The sequence below is a fragment of the Oncorhynchus masou genome, chromosome 31, assembly GCF_036934945.1.
Source record: "Oncorhynchus masou masou isolate Uvic2021 chromosome 31, UVic_Omas_1.1, whole genome shotgun sequence".
Lineage (NCBI taxonomy): Eukaryota > Metazoa > Chordata > Actinopteri > Salmoniformes > Salmonidae > Oncorhynchus > Oncorhynchus masou.
This window is the reverse complement of record NC_088242.1, coordinates 66,922,375-66,937,649: the sequence shown is the minus strand read 5'-3', so window position 1 is coordinate 66,937,649 and position 15,275 is coordinate 66,922,375. Positions and strand designations below refer to the sequence as shown.

The window sequence follows — 15,275 nt, the reverse complement described above, 5'->3', positions numbered from 1 at the left end:
GTACTCCTCCTCTCACCCTCACTCTTCTTCTGACTCCTTCCATTTTGGTTGAAGGCAAGTGAACCTACCTGCAAGGAAGTGACGTCATGATATACTTCTGTGTCTGATGTATACAAGTGTGTTTAGTGTTTTGCAAATCACTGTGTGTAATGTTTTGCAAATAGTGTGAAGCTGACAATGTGCTTACAGTTGTGCAAATCTAGCCTTGTGTTTTGCTCCTTGAGTGTAAGGTTTTGCTAATTGTGGGAAAAGTTCAATTTTAGTGTGTAAGCAATCGTAAAAAACTGTAAGCAAAACCTAAGTATGGAGTTATTTTCTTAGCGGTCCAAACCAGACGATCAGGCTGCTTTCTGTTTTTGAAGACCCCTGGGGCGATGATATTGCTACAGTATAACTGATTTGTACTGGAATAAACAAAAACAACCACAGAGTAGGAGAATGGGACATACGGGTTTATAGTGAGAGGGGTGGGGTGGAGAGTTGTGTACTTACAGTTTCTTGGCCTTGAATGAGTCAGCGAACTCTCTGACACTGCGGAGAGAGGCCAGGTCCAACCTCATGGCCTCTACCCTGGCCTTGTGCTGCAAAGAGAACAAACACAACACATCATCATGGCCATCCTCATCATGACTCCACGACATATTGAGAATCAGTCACACACATGCACACACACTAGCTCCTGGTCTGCCTCCCATAAATCAGAAGCAGACATTTAGATTGACATCAGCTGATGTTGAGGTAGACCAGACAGTGTGCAGATGTCTGCAGATCTGATGAGACATCACAGCCCAACTACAGCAGACAGACACTATTATGTCTCAGGATGTCGTCTCAGGTTCACATGGTACTGCCGGTTCTGTCTGTCTGCTGCCAGAGTGTGCGTGCATGTGTAGTTCATCACACACCATATGCCGGTAGACCGGAGAGGAGGAGAGTGGAGAGGAGATTAAGCGGTGAAAGATAGATTACTGTAGAGCTGAATACATAGCTGCATTTACACACTGAATACAGACTACTCATCATCTACTCTATCAGACTGGATTCAGTCTACATACACAGCTGATCCTGCCAGATATGTATTATCATGACCAGGTATAGAACCCAGTCCTCGGCCCTGTCCCCTCACAGCAGTCACGCGTTTGTTCTTAGTGTTTTAACTCAGGACCCCTGCTCTCCATATAACATACAAGTAGGGTTATTCAGATTTCCATACCTTCATACCGTTGTGGTACCATACCGGGGTATAGGTTATTATAGACAGTGCACACAAGGGTCGTTATATGTCTTTCAAAACGATCCAGGAGGGGATTGATTGTCTCTGCTGGAACCAAGAAGCTTGATCTTGACATCTAGCCACTTAGCTAGCAAGTTAGCAAACCAAATGCATAGCTGGTTCCCTGAGCTGGAGATAATTCATTTGGCACCACGTGCACAGATAGGGCACTACCTGTGCAGAGCACATGCCCCTTTCCCCTTCCAGTCTTCAAAGTGGCCTTTTCGGGGGTGGTACATTTGTTTTGCTGGTTGCTGTTCTGAACCCACTGCCCGCAAGTTGTGGTTAAATTCTCATCTATGCTTCAGAACCAAAAAGTTGCATGTCTTGATTGTTGACCAATGACCAGTCATCAGCGTTGGCGCACATATCCAGATTAGTGACCAGACAGAACTTGTTTCACTTCCTCCAGTTTTGCCTGACGAAAACAGAGCAGTGCTACGTTTATATTATCCATATAAAACACTGTTTAGAAATCTACTATGGAGGCATGTTTCCCAGAACAACAACAGGGTACCTAGGTGTTGGTGGGGTGCCATTTTTGGGGTTTGAGCACATGCCCCCCAAAGGGTCTGCCTTAGGTAGTTAACTTATAGTTAGTTATAAGGACCCCCTCCCTCCCCTCCCCAAACCAATTGTTATTTTTTTGGTATCAAAATCCTTTCCGTCTGTATTTTAAAATATCCCGGTATACTGTATATATGGTATGTCACCCAAGCCTACATACAAGTACACACACGGGACCTGCAGCATGTGCAGGTGTGTGAGGTGTGTGATTGTGTGTGAGTGTAGCGTGAACCAGGGAAGCGCATGTTCCTCTCAGACCAATGGTCCGTTAGACTCATCCCTCAAGCCAGAGAAAAACACCACTCCTGGGATTCCACCGTCTGGGATTGGGAATATCAGCTATTCCTGATGCACGCGCACACACTTCCCCCACGGTTTGTCCCTGGAGAGCACTGTCAGCTCACATTACCCCAGGAAAGAGCGTTCAATGTTCCGCTCTCCGCTTCCGACTCCCCCGTCAGCCTTTTTCCACATCTCATCTCTATCCCAGGAACGTCATGAGGGAGCGTCTTTCCTTCATGCAGAGAGTAACTGTACAGGACACCACAGCAAGGACACACATGGAACAATACCCGCCAGCCAAGCCAAACACGCCAAGGGTTAACAGCTCCTTCATATTTAAGGTAAATTTTTCAGGAGTTTTACAATTGTATTTACTGCCCCTATAAGTATTTACACATACACACACACATATTCAAGGATAAAAGCAGGCCAGCGTAGAAGGATCTAATCTGAATGGTGCTCTTGATGCTATGATATACCATTCCAGGGCTGCTATTACACAGAGTTAAGGAGGTGATGATGGCCATTATACATGTCTGATTATAGGGAGATCGTGGATGTTTCGTATGATCTACACACAGCATTAATCACAGGTGAGAGAGTATGATCAGCTCCTTTAATGACCCTGTAAAAGTGGCACGCAACAAACACATGGTCTAAACCTCCCTCGTTTCCGTTACTAGAGACGGGTTTCCTCCTGCCTAGGGAGGTTTTCCTGACCACTCATTTCTACTTGATCTATAGGGGTTTCGGCCGGGATTGCTGTTAAAACCATTTGGGACATGTATCAATATGAATACAATATGACAAATGGATATACTCCGGTTTCTCAGTGACAGAGAAGATGTCTGAAGATCCTCAGAGAGATAGAAAGAGAGAGAGAGAGAGAGAGAGAGAGAGAGAGAGAGAGAGAGATGGAGGAATGGAGGGGGTATGGGGGAAGGGGGGTACTGGAGCAAATCTAGCAGAGGGAGGTGAGCAGCCTGCCTCCTAACCTTCCCTCCCTCCCTCCACCTGCCTGCCTACCCTCCCTATACAGATTGAAGTCTTGCGAAGAAAATAAACTTTATTGCCTGGAAAGAGGGGGAAAAGCATGTAAAAAGCATTAAAGCGATGGAGGTGAACAATTAGACAGATGGCCAGGTTTCAGAAGGAGAAAAGGGGGGAAAAGGAGAGAGGCAGAAAGAGCAAGAGAGAACATGCAGACGTAATTGTTCAGGGGTTTAACGAGGAGGCTGACAAGTCGTGGTCTCCTGAAGGGCGTTGAGGAAGTGAGAGTCAGTGAAGCTGCTCTGGTAACACTGAGTGCACTAACGCTGACTAGGCTACACCAGGGGACGCTAGTGGACTGGTGACATGGCTACTGGCTACATACCACCTTGGACTTCTGTCAGATACTAACTCTGACTTTGGTGAAATAGAAATTCTGGCTAAATTCTCAGACTTTGAAAGTATTATTCCATTGACTGGCTGAATATTAAAAATAGAATCATAAAGTCAATGCATCACCTTCCACTCAGGTTTTGGGGGGATTTAGGAGCAGACTGAGCAAGATGGTCTGGGGTCTTTCTGTCATCTGTCTGTCTGTCGGCAAAAACAGCCACATGTTGGGGACTCAAAGCACAAGGTCACCATGATGACAACACAAGCTTCAGATCCCACTCCCTCCCCCTGCCCCCCCCCCCACACCGCCCCACCCATCACCCCAGAGAACAGCTGCCTGTAACATCACTGTGACCTTTCTGACTTTCACCACAGAGAGAGAGAGAGAGAGAGAGAGAGAGAGAGAGAGAGAGAGAGAGAGAGAGAGAGAGAGAGAGAGAGAGAGAGAGAGAGAGAGAGAGAGAGAGAGAATAAAGAGAGTGTGTGGGGAGACGGGGAGGAGTGAGAAAGAAAAGAGCTAGAGAGATACAGAAAGAGAGAGATCTGGGAGGAAAGAGCAAGAAATGGGATGGATGGACATCAGAAATAGAGGAAGGACTAAGAACAAACAAGAGAGAACTATTGTAAAGTAGACTGTGTCTGTAAAATGTGTATAAGATGTTTAAATTGAAGGTAAAAGCAGAAGTGTTTATTAGTTTACTCCAATTGGGGGATCGGTGGTCGGGTTTGCGGGTAATAATAATAAAGGTATAGTCTTTAAAAAGTATGTAAGTCTATATAGGTATGTGTATGTATATATGTGTATATGTATGCATGTGTGTATCGATATATATATTTACCAGAAAAATATATGGGGGATTGGAAATGATGCAGACAACTACATTGATGGAACCAATATTCTTTCCGCAATATTTAGCTGATCCAACTCTAATAGATAAAAAGAAAGGGGATGGGGGAAATACACTGAAATATAACAAGAGGATGACGAGATCCTTTCTCTCTTATGAAATAAAATCACATACTCTCCTGCAGTACACAGATGAGCAGAGAAGGAAAGTAAAGTCAGACAGGTACCACACACCTGAGACAAATGACAGGTACCACACACCTGAGACAAATGACAGTTACCACACACCTGAGACAAATGACAGGTACCACACACCTGAGACAAATGACAGGTACCACACACCTGAGACAAATGACAGGTACCACACACCTGAGACAAATGACAGGTACCACACACCTCCTCCCAAGTGTGTTGAGAGATGCATAGAGTTTTAAGAGACAGAGGGAGAGAGGAAAGCGAGAGGACAGCGGGTGGTGGCTGTAATATCATTCTAAACTTGGCCATCCAATCCAATCAAATTAAGAGGTATGAGGGGACCGAGCCCCTTCCTGTTCAATAAGACTCTAGACCACTCTACACCGTCCCCTTCCACACACACACACACACGCACGCACGCACGCACACACACACACACACACACACACACACACACACACACACACACACACACACACACACACACACACACCACTGACCCCTTTAATAGTGTTGAAGCCAGCCCTAATGGAGCTAGAAGAGTGGAACGGCCAAATAATGCACTGGGTTAATGCACTAGCTCCCTCTCACCCCCCTCACCCATACTGCCCCTCTCACCTCACCTCACCAACCACCTCCCACAGGACTGAGGACACTTACGAGATCAAACACCCCCCACTCAACCCAACCTATCAGGAGTAACGGAGAAAGGGATGCAGACGGGGAATGAGGAGAAATATAGGGAGATATAGAGAAAGGGAGATGGAGCAGGATTATATAATCATCATCACAGAGTAGTTCTAACATGTCATTAGCCGTTTATATGTAATCAGGCAAACTCTCAGTAACAATTGTAATGTTGTGTGTCAATACTGTTAACAGAAAGTAAAATTATACCAAGTTCTATGTGTGATATACCAAGTTCTATTTGTGAAAGTGAGTGAGCAGAGAAGTCCCCATGTGAAAAGGGCACCTTATGAAAGCAATTAAGAGAGCTGGCTTTGAACAGCTCAGTCAGCCACAGCCTGAGACGAGAACAGGCCTGACTGGAGGGAAGAGAACAAAACAGAATAAAACCTTTATGACCTTGTCCTGACCACTCCACTTGGTCATCAGCTTTTAAGACTGTATTTGATCAGGGATATACTAAACAAAAATATAAAACGCAACATGCAACAATTTCAAAGATTTTACTGAGTTACAGTTCACGTAAGAAAATCCGTCAATTGAAATTCATGAGGCTCTGATCTATGGATTTCATATTAAATCAAATCAAATTTTATTTGTCACTGTTACATTCCCCAGTTTCTGTGTTGTTGCGGGTTTGTATGTGTTGGTGTGTATTTCAGAAAATGGCTTCCTGAAGTCCAAAGCAGCTGAAGTCTGGACTTCAGTCCAAAGCACCCCCTTTCCTGAAGTCCAAAGCACCCCTTTCCTGAAGTCCAAAGCACCCCCTTTCCTGAAGTCCAAAGCACCCCCTTTCCTGAAGTCCAAAGCACCCCTTTCCTGAAGTCCAAAGCACCCCTTTCCTGAAGTCCAGCACCCCTTTCCTGAAGTCCAAAGCACCCCTTTCCTGAAGTCCAAAGCACCCCTTTCCTGAAGTCCAAAGCACACCCTTTCCTGAAGTCCAAAGCACCCCTTTCCTGAAGTCCAAAGCACCCCCTTTCCTGAAGTCCAAAGCACCCCTTTCCTGAAGTCCAAAGCACCCCTTTCCTGAAGTCCAAAGCACCCCCTTTCCTGAAGTCCAAAGCACCCCTTTCCTGAAGTCCAAAGCACCCCTTTCCTGAAGTCCAAAGCACCCCTTTCCTGAAGTCCAAAGCACCCCTTTCCTGAAGTCCAAAGCACCCCCTTTCCTGAAGTCCAAAGCACCCCTTTCCTGAAGTCCAAAGCACCCCTTTCCTGAAGTCCAAAGCACCCCCTTTCCTGAAGTCCAAAGCACCCCTTTCCTGAAGTCCCACCCTTTCCTGAAGCACCCCTTTCCTGAAGTCCAAAGCACCCCTTTCCTGAAGTCCAAAGCACCCCCCTTCCTGAAGTCCAAAGCACCCCTTTCCTGAAGTCCAAAGCACCCCCTTTCCTGAAGTCCAAAGCACCCCCTTTCCTGAAGTCCAAAGCACCCCTTTCCTGAAGTCCAAAGCACCCCTTTCCTGAAGTCCAAAGCACCCCTTTCCTGAAGTCCAAAGCACCCCCTTTCCTGAAGTCCAAAGCACCCCTTTCCTGAAGTCCAAAGCACCCCCTTTCCTGAAGTCCAAAGCACCCCTTTCCTGAAGTCCAAAGCACCCCTTTCCTGAAGTCCAAAGCACCCCTTTCCTGAAGTCCAAAGCACCCCTTTCCTGAAGTCCAAAGCACCCCTTTCCTGAAGTCCAAAGCACCCCCTTTCCTGAAGTCCAAAGCACCCCTTTCCTGAAGTCCAAAGCACCCCTTTCCTGAAGTCCAAAGCACCCCTTTCCTGAAGTCCAAAGCACCCCTTTCCTGAAGTCCAAAGCACCCCTTTCCTGAAGTCCAAAGCACCCCCTTTCCTGAAGTCCAAAGCACCCCTTTCCTGAAGTCCAAAGCACCCCTTTCCTGAAGTCCAAAGCACCCCTTTCCTGAAGTCCAAAGCACCCCCTTTCCTGAAGTCCAAAGCACCCCTTTCCTGAAGTCCAAAGCACCCCTTTCCTGAAGTCCAGCACCCCTTTCCTGAAGTCCAGCACCCCTTTCCTGAAGTCCAAAGCACCCCTTTCCTGAAGTCCAAAGCACCCCTTTCCTGAAGTCCAAAGCACCCCCTTTCCTGAAGTCCAAAGCACCCCTTTCCTGAAGTCCAAAGCACCCCTTTCCTGAAGTCCAAAGCACCCCTTTCCTGAAGTCCAAAGCACCCCCTTTCCTGAAGTCCAAAGCACCCCCTTTCCTGAAGTCCAAAGCACCCCTTTCCTGAAGTCCAAAGCACCCCCCCCTGTATTTTGGTTAGTGTGCTAGTTAGGTAAGTTGTGGGTAGGAAAGTTGGGCACTTTAACTTTTACTTTCTTCGCTTTGGTTCCATCCAGCCCCTTTTCCCCAAATTAGGGGGTGTGATAATAAATAAATTCCCTGTGGAAGGTAATGTTCTCTGTCATCCTTACCCGCACCTACAATCACATAACTCTTTCACTCCATGGAGAGTTGAGTGTAGCAGGGTGTTGCGTTCCCTCCAAGAGGTGTGCGTAACAGTCACATGCGCCGAATACAACAGGTTACAGTGAAATGCTTACTTACAAGCCCTTAACCAACAATGTAGTCAAGAAAAATACAAAATAATTTAAAGTAACAATTAAAGAGCAGCAGTAAAATAACAACGAGGCTATATACAGGGGTACTGGTTAGTTGAGGTAATATGTACATGTAGGTAGAGTTATTAATGTGACTATGCATAGATAACAGAGTAGCAGCAGCATGGGGGGGGGGGACAATTAAAATAGTTCAGGTAGCCATTTGATTAAATGTTCAGGAGTCTTATGGCTTGGGGGTAGAAGCAGTTTAGGAGCCTCTTGGACCTAGACTTGGTGCTCCAGTACTGCTTGCCATGTGGTTGCAGAGAGAACAGTCTGTGACTAGGGTGGCTGGAGTCTTTGACAATTTTTAGGGCCTTCCTCTGACACCGGCTGGTATATAGGTCCTAAATGGCAGGAAGCTTGGCCCCAGTGATGTCCTGGGCCGTACGCACTACCCTCTGTAGTGTCTTGCTGTCGGAAGCCGAGCAGTTGCCATACCACATTACTGGGAAAACAGTTATGCATCTGTTTGTCACAGATACCTTAAAGAGTAGGGGCATGGATCAGAAAACCAGTCAGTATCTGGTGTGACCACCATTTGCCTCATGCAGCACAACACATCTTCACATAGTTGATGAGGCTGGTGACTATGGCCTGTGGAGTGTTGTCCCACTCTTCAATGACTATGCGAAGTTGCTCGATATTGGCGGGATCAGGAACATGGTGTCGTACACGTCAATCCAGAGCATCATAAACATCAGCTCAATGGGTGACATGTCTGGTGAGTATACGGGCCATGGAAGAACTGGGACATTTTTATTTTCCAGGAATTGTGTACAAACCCTTGCGACATGAGGCCGTGCATTATCATGAGGCCGTGCATTATCATGAGGCTGTGCATTATCATGAGGTCACGCATTATCATGAGGCTGTGCATTATCATGAGGCTGTGCATTATCATGAGGCTGTGCATTATCATGAGGTCGCGCATTATCGTGAGGTCGCGCATTATCGTGAGGTCGTGCATTATCGTGGGGCTGTGCATTATCATGAGGCTGTGCATTATCATGGGGCTGTGCATTATCATGAGGCTGTGCATTATCATGCTGAAAGATGAGGTGTTGTCAGCAGATGAATGGCAGGACAATGGGCCTCAGGATCTCGTTACAATATCTCGGTGCATTCAAATGTCCATTTATTAAATGCAATAGTGTTTGTTGTCATTAGCTATGCCTGCCCATACCATAACCCCATCGCCACCTTGGGGCACTCAGAACGTTGACATCAGCAATCAGCATACAAACTGTCTGCGGTTGTGAGGCCGGTTGGACGTACTGTCAAATTCTCTAAAACAACAGTGGAGGCAGCTTATGGCAGAGAAATGAACATTAAAATATCTGGCAACAGCTCTGGTGGATATTGCATGCTCCCTCACAACTTGCGACATCTGTGGGATTGTGTTGTGTAACAAAACTGCACATTTTAGAGTGGCCTTTTATTGTCCCCAGCACAAGGTTCTCCTGTGTAATGATCATGCTGTTTTATTCAGCTTCTTGATATGCCACACCTGTCAGGTGGATGGCTTTTCTTGGCGAAATGGAAATGCTCACTAACAGAGATGTAAACACATTTGTGCACAACATTTGATATAAATAAGCTTTTAGTGCATATGAAACACTTCTGGGATATTTTATTTCAGCACATGAAACAATTTAAATGTTGCGTTTAAAATTCTTGTTCAGTGTATATATTTGGGGTAGAAAGAGAAACGGGGAAAGAGGGAAACGGCAGCAAGAACTGGTCATAAATCATCCTGTCAGAAATGTGACATTCCTTCATAAATACCCACCAATCTCCTCTCCACCTGGCTGAGTCACACAGGCATACATACGAACACACGGCTACACACACACCTCCACCTGGCTGAGTCACACAGGCATACATACGAACACATGGATACACACACACCTCCACCTAGCTGAGTCACACAGGCATACATACGAACACACGGATACACACACACCTCCACCTGGCTGAGTCACACAGGCATACATACGAACACACGGATACACACACACCTCCACCTGGCTGAGTCACACAGGCATACATACGAACACACGGATACACACACACCTCCACCTGGCTGTGTCTCGACTTAGGATCTGAGTCTAAGTACTCAGCTCCCTTTCTCAATTATACACACACACACACACACACACACACACACACACACAATTACTAGTGAGGCCAGTCTCTGGTAGGAAGGGAAAAGTGCCTGTTCAGCACATACAGGCAGAATATGCCATTTCCTCCAGTTAAGTCTGTATTAAATTGATTTCTTCTCTGTCTGACACAGACAGGGTTTTCCCCCCTAATGAAAGCAGGGTAATCTACAGGTTCTCCCTTTCCTGAAATCAAGTTACAAATCAAGCGACTGTTGAGCTGATATGGGGAAAGGTGAGGGAAGGACGCAGGATGATTTTCCAGATGAGGAACATGGAGAATGAGGCACATATCGTATGACCTGATACTTTTAACACTGGAGAGCAGCTCACACAAACACACAGAGGCAGTATTTCTATTCCATGTATTTGTAAGGTGTATTTAATTACATTTGAATGTCTTTTGAGTATTTTGTCATTTGTGTTTCACTGGCCTAAACTACAATCCAATGTATTTTGTCCTGTTGGGAAACCCTGCAATTACGACTGTAATTAAACACATTAATGAATTAAAGCTTCAACGTGTTAATTCAAGTGGTGTGAACTGTGCTCAGAGAGACGAGGGAGAGTGTCGGTGAGAGAGAGATAATAGAAAGCCAGGAAGAGAGAGAAAAAGGAAGAGTTAGATATAGAAAAAAATATTTCCTATTTCTCTCTGACATGGAAGTTAAGTGGTGTGAGCAGTGTGTGTTTTACTGGTGTCTGTTCCTGTGATTACAGCTCCTAGTCTGGTGAATAATCACCACTATATACCAGGCCTAGGCTAGTCTACTAGGAGATGACATACGACCGCATTATAGTTGTTTCAGTCACTTTAACAAGAGAACAGGCCTTCGGAGAGGACACTAAGAGAAAGATACATCAGGACTGAGAGATGCTATTAGTATGTCTTAGAATAGACAGAAGTGTTACTGTCTCTCTGGACAGAGAAGGGAATGGAGGTCTGAGTAGAGAGAGGTCTTTTGGAGACCTGTGTTTCTTTATCCTCCAGCAAAACATAAAGTACAGCACAAGAAATAAAGACAGAGAGAGATGGGAAATGAAGAGGACAGAGAGGTCATCATAATTGCAGCGTTTGCTTTTCAGATGAAGACAGAGCAGGGCCACGGGGCCTCAGGCACAGATCACGTGCACAGACGCCCTTTGCTCCTCTTCTATTCCTCCTTCTCCTCCCTCTCTCATATTCCTCCTTCTCCTCCCTCTCTCATATTCCTCCTTCTCCTCCCTCTCTCATATTCCTCCTTCTCCTCCCTCTCTCATATTCCTCCTCCTTCTCCTCCCTCTCTCATATTCCTCTTTCTCCTCCCTCTCTCATATTCCTCCTCCTTCTCCTCCCTCTCATATTCCTCCTTCTCCTCCCTCTCTCATATTCCTCCTTCTACTCCCTCTCTCATATTCCTCCTCCTCCTCCCTCTCTCATATTCCTCCTCCCTCCTCCCTCTCTCATATTCCTCCTTCTACTCCCTCTCTCATATTCCTCCTCCTCCTCCTCCCTCTCTCATATTCCTCCACCTTCTCCTCCCTCTCTCATATTCCTCCTCCTCCTCCCTCTCTCATATTCCTCCACCTTCTCCTCCCTCTCTCATATTCCTCCTCCTCCTCCCTCTCTCATATTCCTCCTTCTCCTCCCTCTCTCATATTCCTCCTCCTTCTCCTCCCTCTCTCATATTCCTCCTTCTCCTCCCTCTCTCATATTCCTCCTCCTTCTCCTCCCTCTCTCATGTTCCTCTTCTCATATGCATCTTTCTACATCAGTGCAGCATTAGATTTGCATCAGAAAGTGACAGAGATTTAAATAAGGTGCCGTTGTTATCATACAGACATCCCGGATGACTCTTTTCTCTCCTCATCTCTCTACTCTCCTTTCATCCTCCTCTCCCCACAGCCCTCTTATCCCTCCATCTCTCTCTCCCTCCTTTTCCCTTCTCCTCCCTTTTATCCCCCCCCCCCTTTCCGCAAGATATGCCGACGGTGCAGGTTTTCCCGGCGTGCGTGTCTTCTGTGGTACCAATACTCTAACAACCAGGGCCTTAATGTGATCCATATTGCTCTGTAATATCCACATCTCACAATAAACACTAGCAATCACATATTCACACCAAGCTTATTTTGCAATTCTGTAGAGAGCTTTGGTGATGGGGTGGCGGACGGCACACAGCTTTAGATGCTGATTATGTCTGGGCTAGATAACAAAGAAGTCACAAACTACAAGACCCCACTTCACTTTACTCACACAACTTTCTATTTGTGAGTGTCAGCAAATAAGCTGCCTTTCTGAAGATACAAAATAATGCCGTTCTTTTCAAGTGCTCTTTTGCCGTGTGATTGCTTTGTTCCGAATTAGTGGGTTGCTGTATCTTTCTTTACCTCTTCCGAAAGATGCGGCCAATACGCTTTGTCATCTCAGTAACTTAAGGGCTGACAATCTAACACAAACACACACACGCTCGCACACACAGATGATAAATGAAGTCCCTTTGATTTAGTTGATTCCTCTGCTCCGCGTGTGCATTATAAAAACACAAGTGTAGCATAATTGAATAAGAAAAGGATCCGGCCATTATGATGCATGGAGGTCTTTGATCTGAATAATGTAATCATTTATATTTTGATGAGGGAATGTTCTCAGACGGGTTCTGGAACCACTTTCATTAAACTCTTTTGTTTAGGAACGTTCTAAACTAAACTGCTAAGTGCTTTCCATTGTCACAAGGGTTTAGCCTGGAAATAACATTTTAAAAGTGTTCTTTTTTTCTCAATCTCTTGCTCGCTCTCACTTTGGGTTAAACAATCTTACTTTATTTCCTTACCTGATTTAGTGCCACTGCAGCTCAATACCTGATTGTTCTATATAGAGTTTTTTATTAAAAGTATTCTCCTCATGTGTTCTTAAATCTCCTCTCTCCTGGTCGTGAACCACAGAGGAGCTCATGGAACAATGTACAGTAATATATGCGTCACATGACCCAGGCGAAGGTCAGGGGTCAGGCAGCCCCAGACTGTCAGTGGACCAGAGTATGAGAGGGAACAAGCCATGCCTCGTCAACAATTTGTGTTATTGTTTTAATTCATGCACTCTCATTAAATTGACTTTGCCTGGGAACAGAGGGACAAGTGAATTAACAAATGACTGGCAGGGGGGTGAGGCTACGAGCGGTGAAAGGCAGACAGACACCTCGTCCCTCCATCTCACTATCCCTCCATCTCTCTCCTCAGTAGAGGTGTAATTACATTAAAAGAGACTATTATTTCCCAGTATGGTGCGTTACGTTGCAGAGTTGGATAGGCCTGTCTATGGATCTTGCATCTTAATGTAATCAGGCTCTGTGTTAATTGAGTTGGGCTGGGCCGCGCGCCATGAATTGACTAACAATGCCCAGAGAGTGGGGGGGGGGGACAGACAGACAGACAGAGTGTGTAAAGGTATTCACGCATCTTGATCTGTAAGATCTGAAACAAAGTATTCATGAAATGTAATAAATTAAAATAAATTAAAATTATTTTTCAAATGTCCTCTTTGCTACTGTATAATGAAAGCCATGTAAGATTGGGTATCCTTTCCAACGTTTTAAAAGAGGATATTCTTGATTTCAGAATGACCAAGAGCAAAGCACAAATTAGAGCTAGTTGACCGTGGTAAAATGTGGACGGGAATTTCACAGTGTAACCTACAGTGCCTTCAGAAACAATTCACATGCCTCTACTTTTTCCACATGTTGTTGTTTACAGCCTGAATTTAAAATGGATTCAATTGAATTTCTGTCGTCACTGGCCAACACAAAATACCCCATAATGTCAAAGTGGAATTACATTTTTCTTTGTCTTTTTTACAAATTAATAAAAAATGTCTTGAGTCATTAAGTACTCAGCCCCTTTGTTATGGCAACCCAAAATAAGTTCAGGAGTAAAAAAAAAGAAAGAGTAAAATACACTATATATACAAAACTATGTGGACACCCCCCTTTAAATGAGTGGATTTGACTATTTCAGCTATACCCGTTGCTGACAAGTATATAGAACCTGGGCACACAGCCATGCAATCTCCATAGAAACATTAGCAGTGGAATGGCCTTATTGAAGAGCTCAGTGACTTTCAACGTGGCACCGTCATAGGATGCCACCTTTCCAACAAGTCAGTTTGTCAAATTTCTGCCCTGCTAGAGGAGCAACAACAGCTCAGCTGCGAAGTGGTAGGCCACTCAAGCTCACAGAACGGTGCTGAAGCATGTAGTGCGTAAAAAATTGTCTGTCCTCGGTTGCAATACACTACAAAGTTCCAAACTGCCTGTGGAAGCAAAATCAGCACAAGAACTGTTCGTCGGGAGCTTCATGAAATGGGTTTCTAATGCCAAGCTGCTGCACACAAGCCTAAGGAAACACGTTCTCTGGATTGATGAATCCAGCTTCACCATCTGGCAGTCCGACGGACGAATGGATGCCAGGAGAACGCTACCTGCCCGAATGAATAGTGCCAACTATAAAGTTTGGTGGAGGAAGAATAATTGTCTGGGGCTGTTTTTAATGGTTTGGGCTAGGCCCCTTAGTTCCAGTGAAGGGAAATATTAACGCTACAGCATACAACGATTCTGTGCTTACAACTTTATGTCACCAGTTTGGGTCCTTTCCTGTTTCAGCATGGCAATGCCCCCGTGCATAAAGTGAGGTCCATTCAGAAATGGTTTGTCGAGATTGGTGTGGAAGAACTTGTCTGGCTTGCACAGAGCCCTGATCTCAACCCCAGTGAACACCTTTGGGATGAATTAGAAAGCCGACTGCTAGCCAGGCCTAATCACCCAACATCACTAATGTTCTTGTGGCTGAATGGAAGCAAGTCCCTGCAGAAATGTTCCAACATCTAGTGGAAAGCCTTCCCAGAAGAGTGGAGGCTGTTATAGCAGCAAAAGGGGACCAATTCCATATTAACGGCCATACTTTTGGAATGAGATGTTCGACGATCAGGTGTCCATATACTTTTGGTCACTTTGGTACTTTTAGTGTAAGTTTCATAGACTCACACAGTGAGCAATAATAGTGTTGTTGTTTTTTAAATATGACTACTTCATCTCTGTACCCCACACATACAAGTGTCTGTAAGGTCCCTCAGTTGAGCAGTGAATTTCAAACACAGATTCAACCACAAATACCTGGGAGGTTTTCCAATGCCTCGCAAAGGGCACCTATTGGTAGATGGGAACATTTAAAGAAGCAGATATTGAATGTCGCTTTGAGCCTGGTGAAGTTATTAATGACACTTTGGATGGTGTATCAATACACCCAGTCAG

At 45.3% G+C, this 15,275-nt stretch overlaps 1 pseudogene; it reads right to left on the bottom strand.

The window, feature by feature from the left end:
- The window catches only part of LOC135524310 (WW domain-containing oxidoreductase-like), a 240,691-nt pseudogene that overhangs the window by 184,241 nt on the left and 41,175 nt on the right, over window positions 1-15,275 (bottom strand).